This window comes from Colobus angolensis, unplaced genomic scaffold (assembly GCF_000951035.1).
Source record: "Colobus angolensis palliatus isolate OR3802 unplaced genomic scaffold, Cang.pa_1.0 Scaffold45, whole genome shotgun sequence".
Lineage (NCBI taxonomy): Eukaryota > Metazoa > Chordata > Mammalia > Primates > Cercopithecidae > Colobus > Colobus angolensis.
The window spans coordinates 4,004,666-4,027,428 of NW_012117932.1; positions in this window are offsets into that span (position 1 = coordinate 4,004,666).

The window sequence follows — 22,763 nt, forward strand, 5'->3', positions numbered from 1 at the left end:
AATATATTATAATATATTATATATAAATAAAACATATTGAGAGGCTATATTCACACAACTTTTATTATAGTATATTGTTATAACTGATCTATTTTATTATTAGTTATTGTTGTTAATCACTTACCGTGCTTAATTTGTAAGTTAAACTTTATCATAGGTATGTACATATAGGAAAAAAACACAGTTTGGTATTATGTGCAATTTCAGACATTGACTGGGGATCTCGGAACCTATCCCTGGTGAATAACAGGAGACTACTGTATTCAGTATCAAGCCGTTGGCTGCATCCACAAATCGTTATTTTTCTTCAGAACAAGTTCATGAAAGCATGACAGTCACCTGGTCTTTGAAATGCTAACTGTTAATATTTTTCTAGGTAATAGAAAATAATATCACTGTTTTTTGTAAGGTTCAGCAATAAGCACGAGTCCAATGCAAATCTAACAATATTGTATGTGGCATGACATACGAATCCTTAATAACTTTTCTTTCTTGTAGATTAATACAATTGTTACCAGTCCCCAGTAGGAAACAGATGACACACAGACAATAGGTTAATTTTAGCAGAGTTTATTTATGAAGAGCTTAATCATAAAGGCATTGCTATGGGGGAACCACAATACACAGAACAGTCACCAAGGCCTGACAGTAATCTGTCACCATTCCTATGCCACAAAGAAGGAGGGGAGCAGTGGTTACTGGGATCTGGAGAGAGAAAGTCATGTAGAAAAAGACCCCTTGAAAGCACCAGAGATTTCTGCAAAGGGGCACTGAGTCAACCCCACAGGAAGGAGCCCAGGCAAGCAGCTACTCTGCCAGTGCTCTCTTCCCTCCCTCCGGTCTTTTAATAGTGCTCTCAATTGGCCAAACCCAACAAAGGCAATGGGATCCCATTAACAAGTCCATATAGGCAGGCTCCAGGGGCAGAGAACAGGGTGGAGAATGGTGGGAAGGGGACCTGGAGGAGAAAATAGAAGACAGCAGCTCAGACTCACTCATTTGAGCTTTTCGGCCTAGGAAAGATGACCTCGGTCCACTTGCCAGTGTCCAAGCTGTTTTTCATCATCTCCCCCTTGCAGAGCAAAAATTTTTCCTGAGTTCACATTTAAACTTCTAAGTATACAGCTATCAGTAAATACCATGTTCCTCTAGCATATCAGCAGGAAATCTGAAAGAACATGGGATAAGCAAGTACAAAGAAAATACAAAATGAAACACCTAGTAAAATAGTAAGTAAACATTTTAGGAATTATGCCAAAAATTTCTTTAGAAATCTTTAGAAACTCTTCAGAATTTAGGGATGTTTTATTATTTGTATCCCTCCTCTCCCCTCCCCATCCTATACATACACACATATACACTGAGCACTTTTGGCTCGAAAAGTGTCTTTTCTTTGATCTTCTTTTGGAGATTTAAAATCTGCTTATCTGTGGAATGGAACTTCAAGAGATCTTTTTATCTAAGTGCTTAGACATTTCTATAAAAGGCACTCTTTAATCTGAAAATTATCGATTTTTCTTATTAATTGCTACTGCTGGCCAATAGTACAAAAAGTTTTTCTTATCTTATGTCTGTTTATCACACTATGTCCAAAATGGTTGGATTTCCAGCACTTTTGTGAACTACTTAGTATGTTTAGTACTGAGCATGGCACTTAGTAAGTGCACAATTAATATTGATAATAATGGTAGTTGGTAGCTGCAGTTGTTTATTCTTTTGAAAAAACAGTATTTTTTTCAAGGCAAAGATTCAGAAATGCACTGTAAAGTGTGAGATTCAGCTAAAAGTTCTGTCTTACAATGTGCACTGTCTTGAATATAAAACATTTTAAAAGCTTCCATTTTCTTGATGAATATTTGGAAGTTTATGGTAAAGACACTGAAATCCAGTGGATCGCAGAGATTCTAGCCATACTGGCAAGGACTCTAAAATCAACCCTTAAATATAGTTATTTTATTTATTCATGTATTTACTGGGGCTTCACATCCTAGCTACTTCCCAAAAGAAAAGAAATGCTTTATTGTCATTTCCTCCTCATTTTCTGTGTCTTTCCTTAGAGTAGAAACTGACAGATTAGATCATATTCCAGCAGAGTAATGAAACCACAGCCCAGCCCTATATTATTTAAAGACATGGATTTCATTTGCCATAGGTGAAGGTGACTGAAGTCAAAGAGCCTGGTTTATATCACTGGGCTGCCAGCAGGACAGAACTCGTGGCCCCCACTTCCCATTATGAACAAATCTATAAAGGAACGTATGCCTTTGTTTCTCCACCACGGCACTCATTTTATACAGCGCCAACCTACAGAATTTTCGAGAGCAGAACTTCAGTGGGCAAAACAGGAAGATCTCTCAAACTGGTTTCTAATATAACTCATCAAAACATGAGAAAAATAGGAAATACAGGTTCATGGCATAATTTCTGTCAAATACTAGATAAATAATAGGTGCAGGCAAAAATAATTTGTTTCTTTGAACCTGATACTGCTAATGCCATTCAAAATGAGAGCTGTGTTGATTAAACTTTAATTTGAAATGCAAACTCTAAAATGCTAATCTCATTCACTAGTTCATGAGACTTTCATAATCAATTTTATGTTCGTGTTCTTCATCATGATGGTATTATTTTTTAATAGGCCGGAGTCCTTTTAGTAGCAGTATACTGGCCACTATCTAATTGGTCCTCTACTACACTGATTGTTAAACATTTTGAATATAACCTTGGGTCAAAGTTCCTTTAATGAAGGACTTTTATCAATCTCTTTTATTATTAAACATAACAAACTGAATTCTGCAATTGCACTTCTAGTTACAGTGTAGAAAAGCATAAAAGAATTTCGCTCCTGCCATAAAAAGAAAACACGCGACAAACTAAAACGTACGCTATTCTTTAACATCAACAAAGAAGAGCCGACACAAATTAGTCGAAATGCTGAATAACTGAATCTTGACAGGCTGATTGCTCAGAAAATCTTTGCCTCATTCAAATTATCTCTACAAAATTCTGATAAGGAATCTATACTGCTGCAGCTTTGTGACTTTCTAACCAGAATGTGTTCTCTCTGCTGGGTCATCATTTTTCATGCTTGCTATGGCCAAGTGATATGGAGTAATAAACTTACTTCCATGGGAAGAAATCCAATGGCAGTTGTTGCATCCAATGATTCTCAGTCCTCATCCTCCTTGTCCTGTTGCATTTGACACCACTGATCCTTAAAATACTTTCTTCATCTCACTGCTGCATTTCCTCCATCTTCATTCAGTTGCTGGTTCCTCCTCATTAACCTGTCATCCAAATTTTGGAGTATCTCAGGCCTAAGTCCTTGAACCTTTCCTTTTCTCTCTCCCACCCTCACTCCATAGGTAATTACTATGGCTTGAGTTTGAATATGTCCCCCAAACTTCATTTATTGGAAACTTAATCCTAATGGAGAAGTGTTGGGAAGTAGGACCTTGAAGAGTGATTGAATCATGGATGCAAAACCTTCATAAACTGATTAATGCCTTTATCATGGAAGTGGGTTTCTTATAAAAGGACAAGTTTATCCTCTTCTTGCTTGCTCTCTCTCACCCTCTCTTTGCCCGTCTGCCATGGGATGATATAGCAAGAAGGCCCTTGTCAGATGATAGCCCCTTAATCTTGGACTTCCCAGCCTCCAGAACTGTAAACTAATTAATTTCTGTTCATTATAAATTACTTAATCTGTGGTATTCTGCTACAGCAACACAAAATGGACTAAGGCAATATTATTACCCAGACTCATTGCTTTAAATACCATCTATGCCCTAAAACTTCCAAAATACCATCTATGCCCTAGTAATTCCAAAAATATCTCCAGCCTAGACTTCTTCCTGGACTGTCTTCATTTGGATATCTAATAATCATCTCAAACACAACATATCCAAGCATGAGTTCTTGATTTTTCCGTCAAACTTGCTCTCCCCAAAGTTTTTCCAACCTCAATAAATAGCAATTTTATTCTTTAGTGGCTTACATCAAATTCCTTTGAGTCATCCTTGATTCCTCTCTTTATCTTATACCCTCTATCTCATCCATTTGCAAATCCAGTCTACTCTACCTTCAAATTCTATCTAGAATCCAACCACTTCTTACCTTCTCTGCTACTATCACTTGGTTTAAGCCGTCATCCTCTCTCTCCTAGAGTATTACAAGAGCTTCCCCGTTTGTCTCCCTGGTCCCCCTTGCCTCTCTGCACTGTACTCAACACAATAGCTTGGAGTGATCCTTTTAAAAGTGAAGGCAAATCATGTCACTCCTCTGCTTAAAAAGTCTTTCATAGCTTCTTTTCCCATTCCCAACAAAAGCCAAAATCCTTACAATGATCCATAAGGCTCTACACAATCTGTTCCTGTCAGTCTCTGATCTCAGTCCATCTTGCTCCAGCCACAGTGGCCTCCTTGCTGTTCCTTGAATACACCAGTTTTATTGTCACCTAGAGTCTTGTAGGAATTGTTCCCTCAAATATCCTGATGGCTCTCTCCATCATCTCTTTCAGATCCTCGCTCACATACTACCTTCCTAGTGAAGATTTCCCCAACAATGCTATCTAAAATTTCAATTTTCTGCCAGCATTGTCTATCCCCCTTACTTTAGTTCCTCTTTATCAGTCATCATGATCTAACATAATTTAGATTTTGCTCATGTATCTTCATATCTTTGTCTGTATGTTCTTTATTTAATGTAAGCTCCTTGATAGTACCATTTTCTAATGTGTACTAATTCTAATGGAGACAACACCTGGCTCAGTGCACAGTCAATAAATATTTGTTAAATGCACATATAGAACATTTACTTTCTACTTGAAATTAGATCTGAAGATAGATTCTTTACTTGCACAGTCATGACATTTCCTAAGCCATGTCTCTGCTTGTGAATCACAATAACTGTCATGTATGAGTATACAGACATGATATTCTGATCTAAGGATATCATACATGTTAATTTAAATCTCAGAACAACCCTATAAACAGGTATCATTATCCAGTTTTAGAAATGAGGAAGCTAAAGCTTGGAGAGTTTAACTTAATACTCTAAAGTCACAGAGCTAGCATGGATTGAGCTAGATTTCAAACTCAGATCTATACAACTCTAAAGGCCTCCTTCTTTACTATGACAGGCTACCTTCCCTTTGAAAAATTGCTTAGGGCATTACTCACTTAACAGTTACTCACTCAAAATCAAGAGTTTGAATATAAATAGACTACATCACACTGTGTTAGGCATAAGGCAAAATAACCGTAGGTAAAGTGATCAATGAACAAAAAACTGCAAAACCTCTTCGGTGTTAGCACACCTCACAAAAATCCTAAAAACTTCTTTTTTGTGTTTATTTCTCATCTGTATCCCAAATCTTCTAATACCCCACATCAACTACATCCTTTTTCATTATTTGTTGTAATAACTTATTGATTCCAGAAATGTTAACTTGAGAATTATAAAGGGAAATATGTATATTTCCTTATTAGCTAATTTGATTAACTTTGTTATTATCCTTTGTTTTATGTTCTTGCCAGGCCTGACAGACCCATTTTACTCTTGGGTTGTGGTGAACTTACCATTATGTTGATATATTCAGATAGAATAGGATGAAGAATGAAGAAAAATATGAAGAAGATTTACATACATCAAAACTTCTCTTCAGTAACATGTATCTCATTTATTTAGTCACTGGTAAACCGGCTAATGGGAAGGGTCTATATAACGGAAACATTTACATTAAAATTATTCTAGGGGGGAGGGGGGAGGGATTGCATTGGGAGTTATACCTGATATAAATGATGAATTGGTGGGTGCTGACGAGTTGATGGGTGCAGCACACCAACATGGCACAAGTATACATATGTAACAAACCTGCACGTTATGCACATGTACCCTAGAACTTAAATTATAATAATAAAAAATAAATAAATAAATAAAATTATTCTAATTAGAAAGCATATATATGTGTATATGTTTGCCATTATGCTCTACTTATTCCTATTTTATATCAAATTTATACACTGGAAATGCTACTTTAATTATTAACCAACTCGCAAATCATCTGAAACTTACTTATCTTTTAACTCTAAACAAAAGAACTAATGCCATCTACTATATGAACTTTGGAGATCATAATTTATGCAATAAGGTACCTATCACCATCAATAAAAAATAAGTTTCCCTTTGCGCCCTGGACAATATTCATCAGAACCAAATAAGAATGGGAAACAAGAATTAGAAGACTCATTCAGTAAAAAAAAATCTAAGGATTAAAACAAGAAAAAACTGTGAAAACATATTTCAGTCACTAAGTCTATCCTTAATTTCTAATCTTTCTAGATAGAAAAACCACTTAATATTATAAATTTCTGTGAAAAACATTTAATAAATAATGTACTGAAGATCTGATGCTCTATGTTACTTCTACTTCAAGTAGAAAAACATTTCAAGTGATTACTCATAAGTGCAGCATACACCATTTTCTTCTGTTTCTTTTATTTGCAGCCCAGGAATAATTTCTGCTTCTAATGATGATAAATCCCCTTCTGATCAGAGTAGCTACAGATTTAAACTTAGATTAACTGTTAATAGCATGAAGTATTTAAATAAGCTGAAGCTCGAATATGCTGCAAAAGGCAAGTATTGTAAATATATTTCCTTTAGCAAATAGATATAAAAGACATTTTGAGAAAAAAAGCTTTAACTTTAGAGAACAAGTACAACAAAGAAAGCAAGCAATAATATTTTTTTAAAAAGCACTGGAAATCCACAAAATACAAATGAAACTTCTTTCATTTCTTCTCCATCAGATAATGTGAATGTTGTTTTCTCTTTTATTTATTACGCATAATTAAATATGTATAATCTAGGCAGTAGTTGGAAGAGTGGATTAGAGCTATAATACTGACATGAAATATGCCCAAAAACAACCATTAAGTATGAAAGGAAAGCTGAAGAAGAATATGTACTCATGAACTTTTTATAGAAAAGTGCTTCTATCCAAACCACTTGTTGTTTGTATGTGAAAGTCTGGGGAAATGTTTGGAAGAATACATACCCAACTGTAAAAATGGCTTTCTCTCAGAGAGAATTGTGGCTACTGTGGGAAAAAGGAACTTTGATACTTATTCTAGGTACCTCTGTGGTGGTTGAAATTTTCAGTAAGAATGATATTACTTGCCAAATTACATACAAAGTAAAACTACAGGCCGGGCGCGGTGGCTCATGCCTGTAATCACAGCACTTTGGGAGGCCGAGGCAGTCAGATCACCTGAGTTCAGGAGTTCGAGACCAGCCTGACCAACACGGAGAAACCCTGTCTCTAGTAAAAATACAAAATTCACCAGGCGTGGTGGCGGGTGCCTGTAATCCCAGCTACTCGGGAGGCAGAGGCAGGAGAATCGCTTGAACCCAGGAAGCAGAGGTTGCGGTGAGCCGAGATCACGCCACTGCACTCCAGCCTGGGTGACAAGAGTGAAACTTCATCTCAAAAAAAAAAAAAGTAAAACTACGTAAATGTTTATATGCACAACCTCTCGTTTAGCGTATGGAGCTGTAGACTAGAAAACATCAAGGCTAGATTACAGACCAGCTTTGGAGCAGTCTGGAATCCAGTTCCACCCTCATGTAACCTTAGATGAATGATCAGATCTGAATCTATGGACTTCAATGTCCTCATCAGTAAAATTCGGAGACTGAGTTCAGTGACATCATAAGCTCCTTCCTGCCTCAGTGTTTATGACTTTACTATGAAAAAGGAAGATTTTAAGTCAATAAAACATTTCTAGATTCTGTTTTCCTGGTAAGTTTCTTTCTGTCTAATCAGAGATTCTAATTACTTACACACATACCTCAGGGATTTTGCAGGTTTAGCTCCAGACCACTGCAATAAAGTGAGTCACACACATATTTTTGGTTTACCAGTACATATAAAAGTTGTGTTTCCACTATACTGCAATCTTCTAAGTGTACAATACCAATAGGTCTAAAAAGTGTACCTACCTTAATTTTAAAATACTTTATCGCTGAAAAATACTAATGATCATCTGAGCCTCAAGCAAGTTGTAATCTTTGCTGGTGGAGGATCTGGTCTTGATGATCATGTCGGTGGTTATTGAAGGTTGGGATGGCTATGAACATTCCTTAAAATAAAACAACAATGAAGTTTACTGCATCGATGATTGACTCTTGCTTTCATGAAAGATTTCTCTGTAGCATGTGATACTATTTGATAGCATTTTATCCCCAGCAGAACTTCTTTCAAAATTGGGGTCAAACCTCTCCACCCTGCTGCTGCTTTATCAAGTAAGTTGATGTAATATTCTAAATCCTTTTTTGTCATTTCAACAATGTTCACAGCGTCTGCACCAGGAGTAGATTCCACCTCAAGAAACCAATTTCTTGGCTCATGCATGAGAAGCAACTTGTATTTGTTAAAATTTGATCATGAGATTGCAGCAATTCAGTCATATCTTCAGGCTCCACTTCTAATTCTAGTTCTCTTGCTATTTCTACCACATTTGCGGTGACTTCCTCCACTGAAGTACTGAACCCCTCAAGCCTTCCATGAGGGTTGGAATTGCTATTTTAACCTCCTCTCATGAATCACATAATTGTTCTTTATAGCATTTAGAATGGTGAGTTCTTTCCAGAGGTTTTCAATGGACTTTGCCCAGATCTGTCAGAGGACTCACTCTCTATGGCTGCTACAGTCTTACAAAATGTACTTCTTAAATAATAAGACTTAAAAGTCAACATCTTTTTTCAATAGAGATCTGTTTCATTTACACCAAAAATCTGTGGTTTATTGTGGCCAACTTCATCAAGGATCTTAGATCTGGATAACTTGCTGCAGCTTCTACATCAGCACTCACTGCTTCATCTTGCACTTTTATGTTATGAACAAACCTCTGCTAGCTTCCAACTTTTCTTCTGCATCTTGCTCACCTCTCTCAGTTTTCACAGAATTGAAAACAGTTAGGGCCTTGTTCTGAATTAGACTTTGGCTTAAGGAAATGTTATGGCTGGTTTGATCTATCCAGACCACACAAACGTTCTCCATGTCAGCAATAAAGCTGTTGTGTTTCCTTATCATTGGTGTGTTCATTGGAGGAGTACATTTAATTTCCTTCAAGAATTTTTCCTTTGCATTCACATCTTGGCTAACTATTTGATGCAAGAAGCCTAGCTTTCCTCCTATGTTGACTTTCAACATTTCTTCCTCACTAAGCTTAGTTATTTCTCTGGCTTTTGATTTAAAGTGAGAGACATGTGACTCTTTCTTTCACTGAGAGGCCATCATTGTAAGGTATTATTTAGTTTAATTTCTACACCATTTGTCTTGGGGAACAGAGAGACCTAAGGAAAGGGAAAGACATGGGGGAACAGCTGGTTGCTGGAGCAGTCAGAACACACACATTTACTGATTACATTTGTCATCTTATACGGATATAGTTCATGGCACCCCAAAACAATTATAATAGTAACATCAAAAATCACTGACCACTTGGCACATGCCTGTAACCCCAGCTACTCAGGAGGCTGAGGCAGGAGAATCACTTGAACCCAGGAGGCGGAGGTTGCAATGAGCTGAGATCACACCATTGCACTCCAGCCTGGGCAACAAGAGCAAAACTCCATCTCAAAAAAAAAAAATTCCTGCACTGGTAAAAGAGCACTGACAGACTCGCTCAACGCAGGGTTGCCACAAACCTCCAATTTTTTAAAAAAAATATTGCAAAACACAATAAAGCAAAGGGCAATAAAATGAGGGCTGTCTTTACGTAATTCAAGATATTCCAACTTCATATACACATGCGTACCATGCACTTACACATACACCTACATTCTTCAGGAGGAAGTCAAGACCAAGGTCATCTTCTGCAGCCCTCCACATGTTTGCCTGCAATATTTTAATGACATAAAGTCTTAGCTTTGTTGCCAGGTGTGAGGAAGTCATGGTTAATCTTTACCTTTATTCACCCTTATTCTGTTTCGACCTCAACCGGTGTATTGCAATGCAATCATGGCACTAACCTGGAGTTAGCAGAGACCCCAAAGTTACAGGGCAGGGTCCACAACAAGACTGCCTTCACTTCATATCAGCTGGCTCCAGTTCTGGGTGATTCCCGCAATCCTGCTAATTTACTAGAGTGGCTCACAAAACTTCAGAAGGCATTATATTTATGATCACAATTTTATTATAAAGGATATAACTTGGGAACACTTAAATAAAGACACACTTAGAATAAAGTGTAGGGATATCTCCAGTACAGAGCTTCTCTGCCCTGTGTTCATGGAATCAGTGCACATCACTCTCCCAGAACATTAGTGCATTAACCAACCAGAAAGCACCACTGAGCTTCGTTTCCAAAATTTTTGCTGGAGTTGCATTACATAGAGATGATTCATTAAATAATTGACCACATGATTGAAGTCCATCTCCAGCCCTCTCTTTCTCCTCAGGGCTCAGGCTGACTCCACATCTCAACCCTTTAATCATATAGTTGTCCTTTCTGGTGACCAGTTCTCCTCCTGAAGCTACCTAGGGGCCCACCGTGAGCCACCTCATTTGCATAAACTCAGGGTGACCCAAGGGGCTCAAGAATAACAAAGATGCTTCTACCACTTGAAGAGTTCCCATGGCGTTAGAAGCTCCATGCCAGTAGTCTAGGACAAAGAGTAGGCACATTTTTTAATTATACAACTCCAAACCTACTGCGGATAGTATTTAAATTTGACAACTCCAGCATTTTTATGTTATCAATATAGAACTGCCACTGACATAGCATCCTTAATTACATATACCTAATTTAGTGACTTTCAGCTAACAGTTTACACTTCAAATTTGTGATTGCTTTGTCTCTCTACAATCCTGAGAGGAGGACAGCATCATGGTTAAGTGCTGTAAGCTCTAGAGATAAATTTATTGGGTTTAAATCCAGGGTTCGTTCATATCTCTTAGTTGTTAAGCAAATTAACTTTCTGTGCCTCTTTCCTCCTTCTGTAAAATGGGAAATGAAAATTATACCCATCTCCAATGGGTATAATTTTATACCATTGATAGGACTAAATGAGTTAATCTGTGCCAAGTGTTAGGACTAAACACTTGGTCATTGTTAGGACTAAATGAGTTAATCTGTGCCAAGTGTTGAGGACAGTGCATGGCACTTAGTGAATGTTCACTATTATTATTGTCATAATGAAACCTGTAAATACTGTTTATTTAACATTTTACCTTGACATATACAGCTTTGTTTTTCCTTTGCATAAATTTAAGGGGTACAAGTGCAGTTTTGTTACATGAATATATTGTGTAGTGGTAAAGTCTAGGCTTTTAATGTAACCATCACCCAAATATCATGCATTATACCCATTAAGTAATTTCTCATTCTTCACCCCCTCCCACTGTCTGAGTCTCCATTGTCTACTATTCTACACTCTATAACCTTGGCACATAGAGCTTTCATGTTATCCAAAGTATCTTCAAAATTGAAAATCTTACCCCCCAGGTGAATATACCATCGAGCGCCAAAAATGAAGGGCCTGGACTAAATAATCTGAATGTCAATTCTGATTCAGAAATGGTAAAATTATACAGCGGGCCTCCTGTCACCTAAAATAATTCTAGCTCTGTAGCCTAACTGGTGTGACTTCCTTATACATTCCCTAAAATCCTAAGATAGTGATTCAGAATTTCTTTGTCAGAATTATACTGAAAGTATGAGGAAAGGAGCTGTGCCGGTACATCCCAGGCAGGCTCCATTTCAGGACCACAGAGCTAAGGTATCAGACAAAAGTTGAGGACATATCCAGATCTGCAGACTTCTATCAAGGTAGAAAAGATCCATTTTCTCTTTCTACAAAGGAAAGTCTACTTCATCTTCCCCCTGCCTGGGAGCAGCAAATGCAGTCTGCCCTCTGCCAAACCCATCCTTCGTTACTAAACAACACACCTCTGTGTTTGCCTTTCACTCACCTTTTTTTTCTGTCTGCAATTGATTCGCAGCACCTGATGTGACAGATCATCAGATTTTATTAAAACCATTTAGAATGTCTCGCACCCTGCCATCTCTTTGTGCCTGATCTTTTCTTATTATTTCACCCATAGGCTAAAATCCCACAAGTTATATCTCAATAGGAGAAAATTAAATCAAACAATTTCCTCATTTCTTTTGATCAATATTTTGAAGATAAAAATAATGCTTTGCTGTGGTATTTTTGGAATGCTAATATTTGATTGTTAAGAATGATTCAAGCTTAATGCCAAAGAAGTATGGTTCTTAATTCACATCCAAATAGTCAATAAGTAATCATTTCCTTACTTTTTTTATGTGTTAGCACATCTGCAATGATGTAGTCCATTCATAATGACTCAAAGACATATTAGAGCAGAGAGTAATGACAATAAAGAAGTTTGGATAGAAAACTAAATGACAAAATAGCTTAATAAAACAAAGATAATAGAGAAAATGAGAAAAATCACTCTTCAGATTTAAGAATGGAATATTGTACTGGGAGAATGCTGTCTATATCATACATCTTCATTTTAGACGTTTTCTCCATTAAGGTGTGAGCTTATTGGCTCATGTAGCTGAAACACTGACATTTTGGTTGCATGAAAGCAGAGTTGCACGGATTTGTGACTGGATATCTTAATGATGTACCCAGAGGATCAACTAACTAAATATACCTAAATACCCCAAAATAAAGAAAGGACTTTTGTGCCATACAGAGTTTTAACCTTGTTCCTATCTCATTCACCATTTTATAATTTTTTATCTACATGAAGACGGATGAGGATATTTTTATTAGCTTCTCATAAAAAGCCAAATGATTTCTTGGTATGTTGATTGATGGGCTCAATATCAAAATTATCCTGATGGTGTAGGGAAGTTTAAGCTTTCCCTCTGAAGTTTCCATTTATCGAGGCTGCCAAAATAAACTGACAATAAACAGATTAACAGGAGAAAAGGCATACAAATTTATCCATATGCACATGTGCACAGGGGCCACACAAAATATAATACTTAAGGAAGGGCAAGATAGTTAAAGTTTAAATACACCCTTCATAGAGTAGAGTAGAGTAGAGTAAGGGGTTAAGCAGTTTTAGAGGAAGAGGAAATGATTGTTAGGGGAAATAAAGAGGCCCCTTTGAGACAAGTTCCTCTCAGTTCTGTGGAAGGTGGAGACATATCATAGGAAGATGGTTAAGACAGAGCTGAACTGCAAACAAAGGTTGTCTTATTATGCAGCTAAAGTATCTCAAGTAATATCCTTTAAAAGAATTGTTGAAAGAATAGATGAAAAGTCTGTCAGTTTGATGGCCTGGGTATGAAGACTTTTAGTTTCCTCTCCTGCAAGATGATCTATTGTCTCTGGCAAATGTAGATTCCGGGGTGGGGGGTTAATACAATTGCATTCCTTCTGGATGAACTTCCCTCAGTCAGATAAGGGGACTTCAGAAAGAGCCCCTCCCAGTGCTTCAGAAGGGAAAGGGGGAGCAGGAGAAGGTCAGAAAGAGACCTTGGCTCTGAAGCATATTTCTGAGGCCTTTCAGTCCTCTTTGTGGAAAGCACTCCACATGCCAAAGCAACACATTTTGGAGTATTGTTTTCTGACCCCCAATAGTGGTTTCCAACAACATCATAAAAAAAAATAAAACTTAGATAAGAATAAATGTAAAATTCTGCATTTAAATTGGATTTTTAATTACACAAATATAACATAGGGAGGTATGCTTTGAGTACATTTGTTATGAAAATTACTTGCTAACTTTGATAAGGATAAAACCAATGTGAGCCAAGAGTATAAACCAGCCTAAAGAGGATAATAAAAATTTAAACTTCATTAGTCAAAAAAGGGTTCCAGATTAAGAATTTGAGAATGTTGTGTGCTCATGGTGTTGTTTTGCTTCTGTTTTGGATAATGATCACCAGATGATTAAAAGGACTGACTACCAAGAGTATTTGATTTACATTTCAAATACAGAACTAAGGTTCTTTATCATTTACTCTGCCACAGGCAGTTTTTCCCTTGCCCTGCTTAGAAACCAAGGAGTTTATTTCTCTCCCACCTCAATTTACTCTGAAAAACCAAAAGAAGAAAACGAGGAGAGGGAAAGAAAGGGCATTGACTTTTCTTCTTGTTCTTAACATACTTAGCAATGTTAAAGGTCAGAGACGTACACAGAAATTGGAGGCAAAAACCATCTTTGAAGCTTCTCCATCCTGGAATGGCTTTTTAGAGAATTTTATCTCCTACATTGGACAGAATGAGGTACCTGGGCTGTCTTCCCCTTATGTGGTGTGAAGGTGTGTAGGGGACCTACATTCACCATTTGTCTTGGTACTCTGGGCCTCCTGTCTAAATAGTTGGATTTTACAGATTATCACAGACAGTTTTTGTTTGGGGTACTGTATGTCAGACTATGTCACCCCAAAATATGCCACTGATAAGAATTATTTTGAGCTGAAGGCAATTGAGTGTCAACAAAGAGAGTCAAACTGTAAGGGGGGAGGGGGGAGGGATTGCATTGGGAGTTATACCTGCTATAAATGACGAATTGATGGGTGCTGACGAGTTGATGGGTGCAGCACACCAACATGGCACAAGTATACGTATGTAACAAACCTGCACGTTATGCACATGTACCCTAGAACTTAAAGTATAATAAAAAAAAATTATGTTGGTTAAAAAAGAGAGTCAAACTGTAAAAGATTTAAAGAGGTTTATTATGAACCCAATATGAGTGACTAAAGCCCAAGGCTAAGTCTGAAGAGGTCATGAGAGCATGTGCCCAAGGTGACTGGGTTAGAGCTTGGTGTTCATCTGTTTGTTTGTTTGTTTGCTTTTTGAGATACAGTCTCGCTCTGTCACCCAGGCTGGAGTGCAGTGGTACAATCTCAGCTCACTGCAACCTCCGCCTCCCGGGTTCAAATGATTCTCCTGCCTCAGCCTCCCAAGTAGCTGGGATTACAGGTGCCTGCCACTGTGCCCAGCTAATTTTTTGTATTTTTAAATAGAGACGGGGTTTGACCATGTTGGCCAGGCTGGTCTCAAACTCCTGACCTCGTGATTTGCCCGCCTTGGCCTCCCAAAGTGCTGGGATTACAGGCATGAGCCACCACGCCCAGCCAGAGGTTGGTGTTTAAGGGGGAGGCATAAGCCATCAATCAATACATGTGAGGTATACATTGGTTTGGTCCAGAAAGACGGGACAACTTGCAGTGGGGGCTTCCAGGTCACAGGTAGAATCAAAGATTTTCTGATTGGTAATTGGATTGAAAGAATTAAGCTATTATCTAAATACTTGGGATCAACAGAAAGGAGTGTCTGAGCTGAAAACAGGGGTTGTGGAGACCAAGGTTCTTATTATGTAGATGAAGTCTCATAGGTGGCCGCCCTTAGAAGCAATTGATGGCAAATGTTTTATATTCAGACCTTAAAAGGTGATAGCCTCTCAGTTAATCTCTTCAGGATCAGAAAAAGACCTGCAAAAGGAAGGGAAGAGACAGCTTTGCCAGGCCTTTTCAAAATAGGTTAAAGAAGTATATTCTAGGGTAAAATACTTTAATTTCTTTCAGGACCTGCTATCTGTCATGTGATGCTATGCTAGAGTCAGGTTGGAATTTGGTATCTTATTACTTACAACAAAGAGTCAGTTTTGTAGTCTTAAGATCTCTGTTTTAATGTTGACACATTGTTCAGTTGTGCCTGAATTCCAAAGGAAAGAGGGGATAATGAAGCATGTCCAAACCCTTCTTCTCATCATGGCCTGAACTAGTTTTTAGGTTTACTTTGGAATCTTCTTGGCCAAGAGGAAGGGTTCATTCAGTTGGTTAGGGAGCTTAGATTTTTATTTTTGGTTTACATGAGAAAAAGCAGACACAAAATAAGCTGTCTGCTGTCCTCCTCTCTGCCTAAAAACAGGTTATAAATTCCTTGTGATTATGTCCCCTCCACCACAACGTCCCATACCACTGTAGGGGCCAAGGACATAGCCCTCTGAAAGTTCAGTAAAAAATCAATTCACAAAAGAAATACTAACTGGAGAAAAAGCATACACATTTTGTTGTTGTTACTTTTGTTGTTGTTTGGGGGTTTTTTGTTTATTTTTGTTGTTAGTAAATTTTTTTTTTAATTTTTATTTTCAACTTTTGGGCACATGTACAGGATGTGTAGGTTTGTTACCTAGGTAAATATGTACCTGCAAAGGACATGATCTGGTTCCTTTTTATGGCTGTAAAGCATGCTATGGTGTATATGTACCACATTTTCTTTATCCAGTCTGTCATTGATGGGCATTAAGGTTGATTCCATGTCTCTGCTATTGAATCTACACTTTCTTTTTAATGAGACAGTGGCTTGCTCTATCACCCAGGCTGGAGTGCAGTGGTTATCATAGCTCATTGTAGCCTTGACTTCCTGGGCTTCAGTGATCCTCCCACCTCAGCCTCCCAAGTACCTGGGACTACAGGTGCACACCACCACACCTGGCTAATTTTTTAAAATTTTTTGTATAGACAGGGTCTCACTATGCTGCCCAGGCTGATCTTGAACTCCTGATCTCAAGTGATTCTCCCAACTTGACCTCCCAAAGCACTGGGATTAAAGGCACAAGCCACCATGCCCAGCAAGCATACACATTATTTAGCATGTATACATGAGTACCTTCATAATAAAGACACAAATATACAGTGGAAATTGTCCATTTTTATGCTTAGGTTCAAAAAACTATGGACAGCTGTGTAGAAATATTATTGGATAAAAAGGGCTATGACCTGATGCTAATGGACTGAGTGGGGAAACCAGGCAAGGCCTGTCAGGAGGATGGGACTGAGAGACAGGAGGGCAGGAGAAAGCAAAGAAAAACTTTTACTTCTGAGGTCTTCATTTTGGGGTATTGTTTTTTGAGCCCCAACACTAGGAAGGGAATAACAACCCTATCATCAGAGACAAGATGGCACCAAGAAAGAGTCTATACAACAAACCTCATGAACTAGCTCTTCTCTACTATTAGATTTCCAAATATTGACCTTCCTACAACTTGCCACCCCTAGGAGTTCAAGGTCCCTTTTCTTTGTCTTGTCACTTCTCTGTAAATTTATCTTCATTTGTCTATATGGTATTAAGGCCTCCAACCCTAGCCATTGCTTTTGGGGTTTCTCTTCTTTCTAGGAAGTCTCTCCTCCTCACTCTACCATGTGAAAATTTTAACATCAAATAAAGGCATATGGCCTTTTCTTCTATTCAGCTGTCTGTTGTCAGTTTATTTTACAGACCCAGCTGGAGAAACTAAGAAGAGAGAGGACATTTTTCTCCCCTGCAGCACACAATGTGAGCCCTCAACCTTGCTAATAACCATTCATGTCATTCCTTTAGTAGATATGAATCTGTACTATATAGATATCACATATACTCTTATTAATTCCAATGACTTTCTACACTACAATTTTATCCACACAGCAATCCACACTCAAATATATTTCCACAGCATTCTCAAAGCATAAGTCATTATAAAAGGTATTAGATTATTTTTTAAAAGAAGAACATTACAAGTTAAAGAAGTCCTTCAAAACCTTTCCTGAAAATAGAAATGGCAAAGAATGAAAATGTGAATGGAGAAGCGTTAAGGTAGACACAACGTTTCCAATTGTTGAAAGATTCTCAAGGAAGAGGAAATAGGCACAGTTTCATTCTGCCAACTAATGAGCAAGAATGACAATGACAGAGCCTTCTATTCAATGTAAGAAAAGTTTTCAACAATGAAAAGAACCAAAATAGCAAGTTCCCTGTGAGAGGAAGAGTTCAAGCAGGAGTTCAGTAATGTTTCAACAATATTCTAAGACAAGATAAAAGTCATGAGATTTAAGTGTGGGGTCTGTGATCTGTGCTTACAATGAAGTACAATAAAAACTTTTAAAATGTGGAAATAATCAAAAGGAAAATTGCAAAATTTTGCTGCATAGTTTTACAACAGCATTATCCAAAACATGACTGTTGCTGATTAGTTAAATGATAGTAACATTATATAGTCAGTCTGTGGCACACATTCTATAGGTTGTATAAGCCTGGGCCTTGTGAAAAGACGACAAATTTGTGAAACATTCTTGGTTTTGTTCAAAAGAGATACAACAGAAAGATAAGACTACAGGAGACTGAAAGTATGTTTAATAACCTCAAGGAAATAAATAGAAAAGCAAATAAAACAATACCTAGGCCGGGCGCGGTGGCTCACGCCTGTAATCCCAGCATTCTGGGGGGCCGAGGGAGATGGATCACGAGGTCAGGAGCTCAAGACCAGCCTGGCCAACATACTGAAACTCCGTCTCTACTAGAAAAAAAATACAAAAAAAAATTAGACTGGCATGGTGGTGGGTGCCTGTAATCCCAGCTATTCGGGAGGCTGAGGCAGGAGAATTGCTTGAACCTGGGAGGCAGAGGTTGCAGTGAGCAGAGATCATGCCTCTGAACTCCAGCCTAGACAACAGTGTGAGACTGTGTCTCAAAAAAATAAATAAATAAAAATTACCTAAATGGAAGCACATGAATACACTCTTTCAACAAAGACAAGGTGAATCAAAACTAAGAACTGCAAAATGGAGAAGCTATGATAAAATAACAGCACCTAAGGCTAAAATAACCATCTGATGACAGCAGAACAGAATTTACCTGTTACAAGCCTGACAACATGAAAATAATATTGCTATTAACAAATTTGAAAGGTGATGAGGAAGAATGGTGGTAAAACAAGGGCTAGTATCTTTATCTTTCACAATACAGAATCAGTACAGAAAACCAGAAATTAAAAATGTCTTTTGTAAAAAGGGCCGGGCATGGTGGCTCACTCCTGTAATCCTAGCACTTTGGGAGGCCGAGGTGGATGGATCACATGAGGTCAGGAGTTGGAGACCAGTCTGGTCAACATGGTGAAACCCCGTCTCTACTAAAAATACAAAAATTAGCCTGGCATGGTGGTGTGTGCCTGTAATCCCAACTACACGGGAGGCCGAGGCAGGAGAATTGCTTGAACCTGGGTGGCAGAGGTTTCAGTGAGCCAAGATCATGCCACTGCACTCCAGCCTGGGCAACAGAGCGAGACTCCATCTCAACAAATAAATAAATAAAAATGTCTTTTGTAAAAAGTATATTTACTCTGCACTTGATGTTTTGTACAATTAAAATTTTTCTTAACCCTAGATAAATCCTTCAGGGATGAAATTTCTTATTTTAAGGCCGGGCGTGGTGGCTCAAGCCTGTAATCCCAGCACTTTGGGAGGCCGAGACGGGCGGATCACGAGGTCAGGAGATCGAGACCATCCTGGCGAGCACAGTGAAACCCCGTCTCTACTAAAAAATACAAAGAAACTAGCCGGGCGAGGTGGCGGGCGCCTGTAATCCCAGCCACTTGGGAGACTGAGGCAGGAGAATGGCGTGAACCCGGGAGGCGGAGCTTGCAGTGAGCTGAGATCTGGCCACTGCACTCCAGCCCGGGCGACAGAGCAAGACTCCGTCTCAAAAAAAAAAAAAGAAATTTCTTATTTTAAAAAAGACTTATTTGTTTTCTAGAAATTCCTTCAGTTTCACACGCAATTTATAGTTCTATTGAATTTAAATAAAAATTTTACACTTTTGATTTATTCTGCAAGTTCGGGATGATCATATTGTGTCTTTAAGTACTTACACTGTTAGGTATATATAGTCAATGTCAATATTCTTTATTGTAATACTCTAAATGGTAGAATATATCATAACTTTTTAAAATTTCTTATAATTTTCTGTAATGTTAATACTCTTTAGATGGTAGAATGTATCATAACTTTTTTTACTTTCTTATAATTTTCAAAATAGCTTGAGTTTTTATGAAAGAAACAATATATGTTTACAAAACAAAAAAGTTATTACCGTTTGAAGGAAAAAAAAATGAAAGCATGAGGCAGATTCAATTAAAAGTAGAATGCTGAAATACTAGAAGAGAAAGTAATCTAAATAGGCCTTGTTTTCTCAACCCATTTTGAGTAGTCATAAATGGGTAGCTCCTAGCTTTCTTAATTGATTATGTATAGATATGTCCTGCTTTGCACAAGCTTTCCTCAACTCCTCCTTTCTTGGGTGGGGGCTCTTATTTGCAGTTTCCTGCACACATTAATGTCTCTATCAATGAGACATTACTTGTATTGTAGTTACCTGTTTACTCACCAGTCCACCCACGTCACTCCTAGTTCATGAGTGGAAAGGGAGGAAAGAAAACATTCATTTCAAACAAAATTATAAAATCTCAAACAAATAAAAATAAACAATAAAAAACAAATATCGGGAGGCATTAAGGAAATGCAAGTCAAAACCACTTTACACTATAGGATGGCTATCACTAAAAAAGAAAATAAAAACAGAAAGTGTTGTCAGAGATGGAGAACTTGGGATCCTTGTTCATTGCTAGTGGGAATGTAAAACGGTGTAGCCTCTCTGAAAAATGGTATGGCAATCCTTCAAAAATTTAAATGCAGAATTACCATATGATCCAGCAATTCTATTCGCGGGCATATTTACAAAAGAATTGAAAGCAGAGTCTCAAACAGATGTTTGTACACTCATGTTCATAGCAGCATTATTTACAATAACCAAAAGGTAGAAGCAACCCGAGTGCCCACTAATAGATAAAGGGATTTTTTAATGTGTGTATATACATACAATGGAATATTATTCAGTCTTAAAAAGGAAGAATATTTTGATACATGATATAATATGGATGAATCAAAGACATTATGCTAAGTGAAATAAACCAGACTCAAAAAAAAAACCACAAATATTATATGATTCCACTAAGTTTCCAGAGTCATCAAATTCATAGAGATAGAAAGTAAATGGTGGTTGCCAGAGTCTGGGGGGAAAGGAGGATGGGGAGTTAAAATTTAATGGTATAGAGTTTCAGCTGGGGACAATGAAAAAGTTCTGGAGATGGATGGTAGCAATGTTTGCACAATGATGTGAATGTACTTAATGCCATAGAACTGTATGCTTGAAATGGTTAAAATGGTAAATTTTATGCTTTATGCTTTTAGCACAGTAAGAAAATTTGAACCACAAAGGAAAATTTTCAAACAAGTTCCTTTTGATACTGAACTAATCACATGAGAGAAAATAATTATTTTTTGAAAAGGGAAGAAAAGAACAAAACACCAAATACCAAAATATACTTAATTTCTTGTTTCTTTAAGTCTTGCTCTGAATATATACTAATGTCATACACAGTTACTTAATGTACCATATGATATACTATTTTTAATAAAAACTTCTATTTCTGGTTTTGTCTTTTAGAAAAAAAAGGAATAGTTGAGTGAAAAAAAATAGCTAATTTCATTAACTGGATGTGTCTTCGGCTAAAGTCTAGTTGTTTGAATCCCAGGGCTAAAAATCTCACAAAAGTCAAAACTACTACAAATAAAAAATAGTGTAAATAGAAATATCACCATACCCTTAAGGCAGCGGGCATTAAGGCTGGAATTGTAAGTCACTCTATGTGAGTAAGAATTCATTTCCCTTTCCCCCCCTAGGTTGTTAAGTATTGGTTTTATAAATAACTGCTCACAATTTTACGAATTTTTTTAAATTATGAGTTTTCAATATAAAAGTATGAAAAATATGCCAACCTTGATTAGTTGCAAAATAAACAAGTCACTAATGAAAAAAAAATCTACTTAGTTATCTTCCTTCACAAACCCTTAGGAACTTCTCAGACACGGCTCCCATTTATGGGATATATATACAGGTATATATATCTGTATCGATATATATCTATATGGATATATGTTTAGATATCTAATGTATATATCTAGATATCCATATAGATATGTTTCGATATCTAATGTACATATCTATATGTCAATATAGATATATATTAAATATAAATATATAGATCAATTTTTTTTGAGATGCGGTCTCATTCCGTCATTTTGTCACCCAGGCTAGAGTGCAGTGGTGCAATCACAGCTCACCACAACTTTGACTTCCTGGACACAAGCAATCCTCACACCTCAGCCTCCCAAGTAGCTGGAACCACAGGTGTACACCACCATGCCTGACTAATATTTGTTTTTGTTTTTGTAGAAATGGGGTCTCACTATGTTGCCCAAGCTGGTCTCAAACTCCTGGCCTCAAGCAATCCTCCCATCTAGGCCTCCCAAAGTACTAGAATTACAGGCATGAGCCACCATATCCAGCAAAGATACTAACACCAAAACATGATGTTAACAAATGCTATTTGCAGTGCACAAGGCAGTTGCTCATAGTTTAAATGTAATTTTTTGTCCAAAGGGAAAAAAAAAAACTTTTATCTGAGTTGTTCAAGAACCCTTTCAAAATGTTAAGAATATGCTTATATAAACAAAGGGAAGTGGAAAAGCCGCAACTGGCCATAAGCTCTAAGTCAAAACTGTATTTGGGGTCTCAGTAAAGAGGAGACAAATCCAGTAAGTCTGGGACTTACAAACTGGCTCTACAATTCAGATTAAAGAGAACTGAGAAACGATCATTACAGATTTACAAACCTAGGAGTCTAAAGGATGGTAGTGCTTAAATCAGAGTAATATTTAGGGCAACAGTCTGAGTGGAAAATTTGGTTCAAATCATGTTTTGTTTGTAGGGGTCAGTAGATACCAGGGGACAGTTATTCCATAGACAAGAAGTAGAGGCATCAGAAGAAGATGAGAGTCAGGATTAGAGAGGAGGAATATTTACATTTTATCATCAGGTCGAACTCC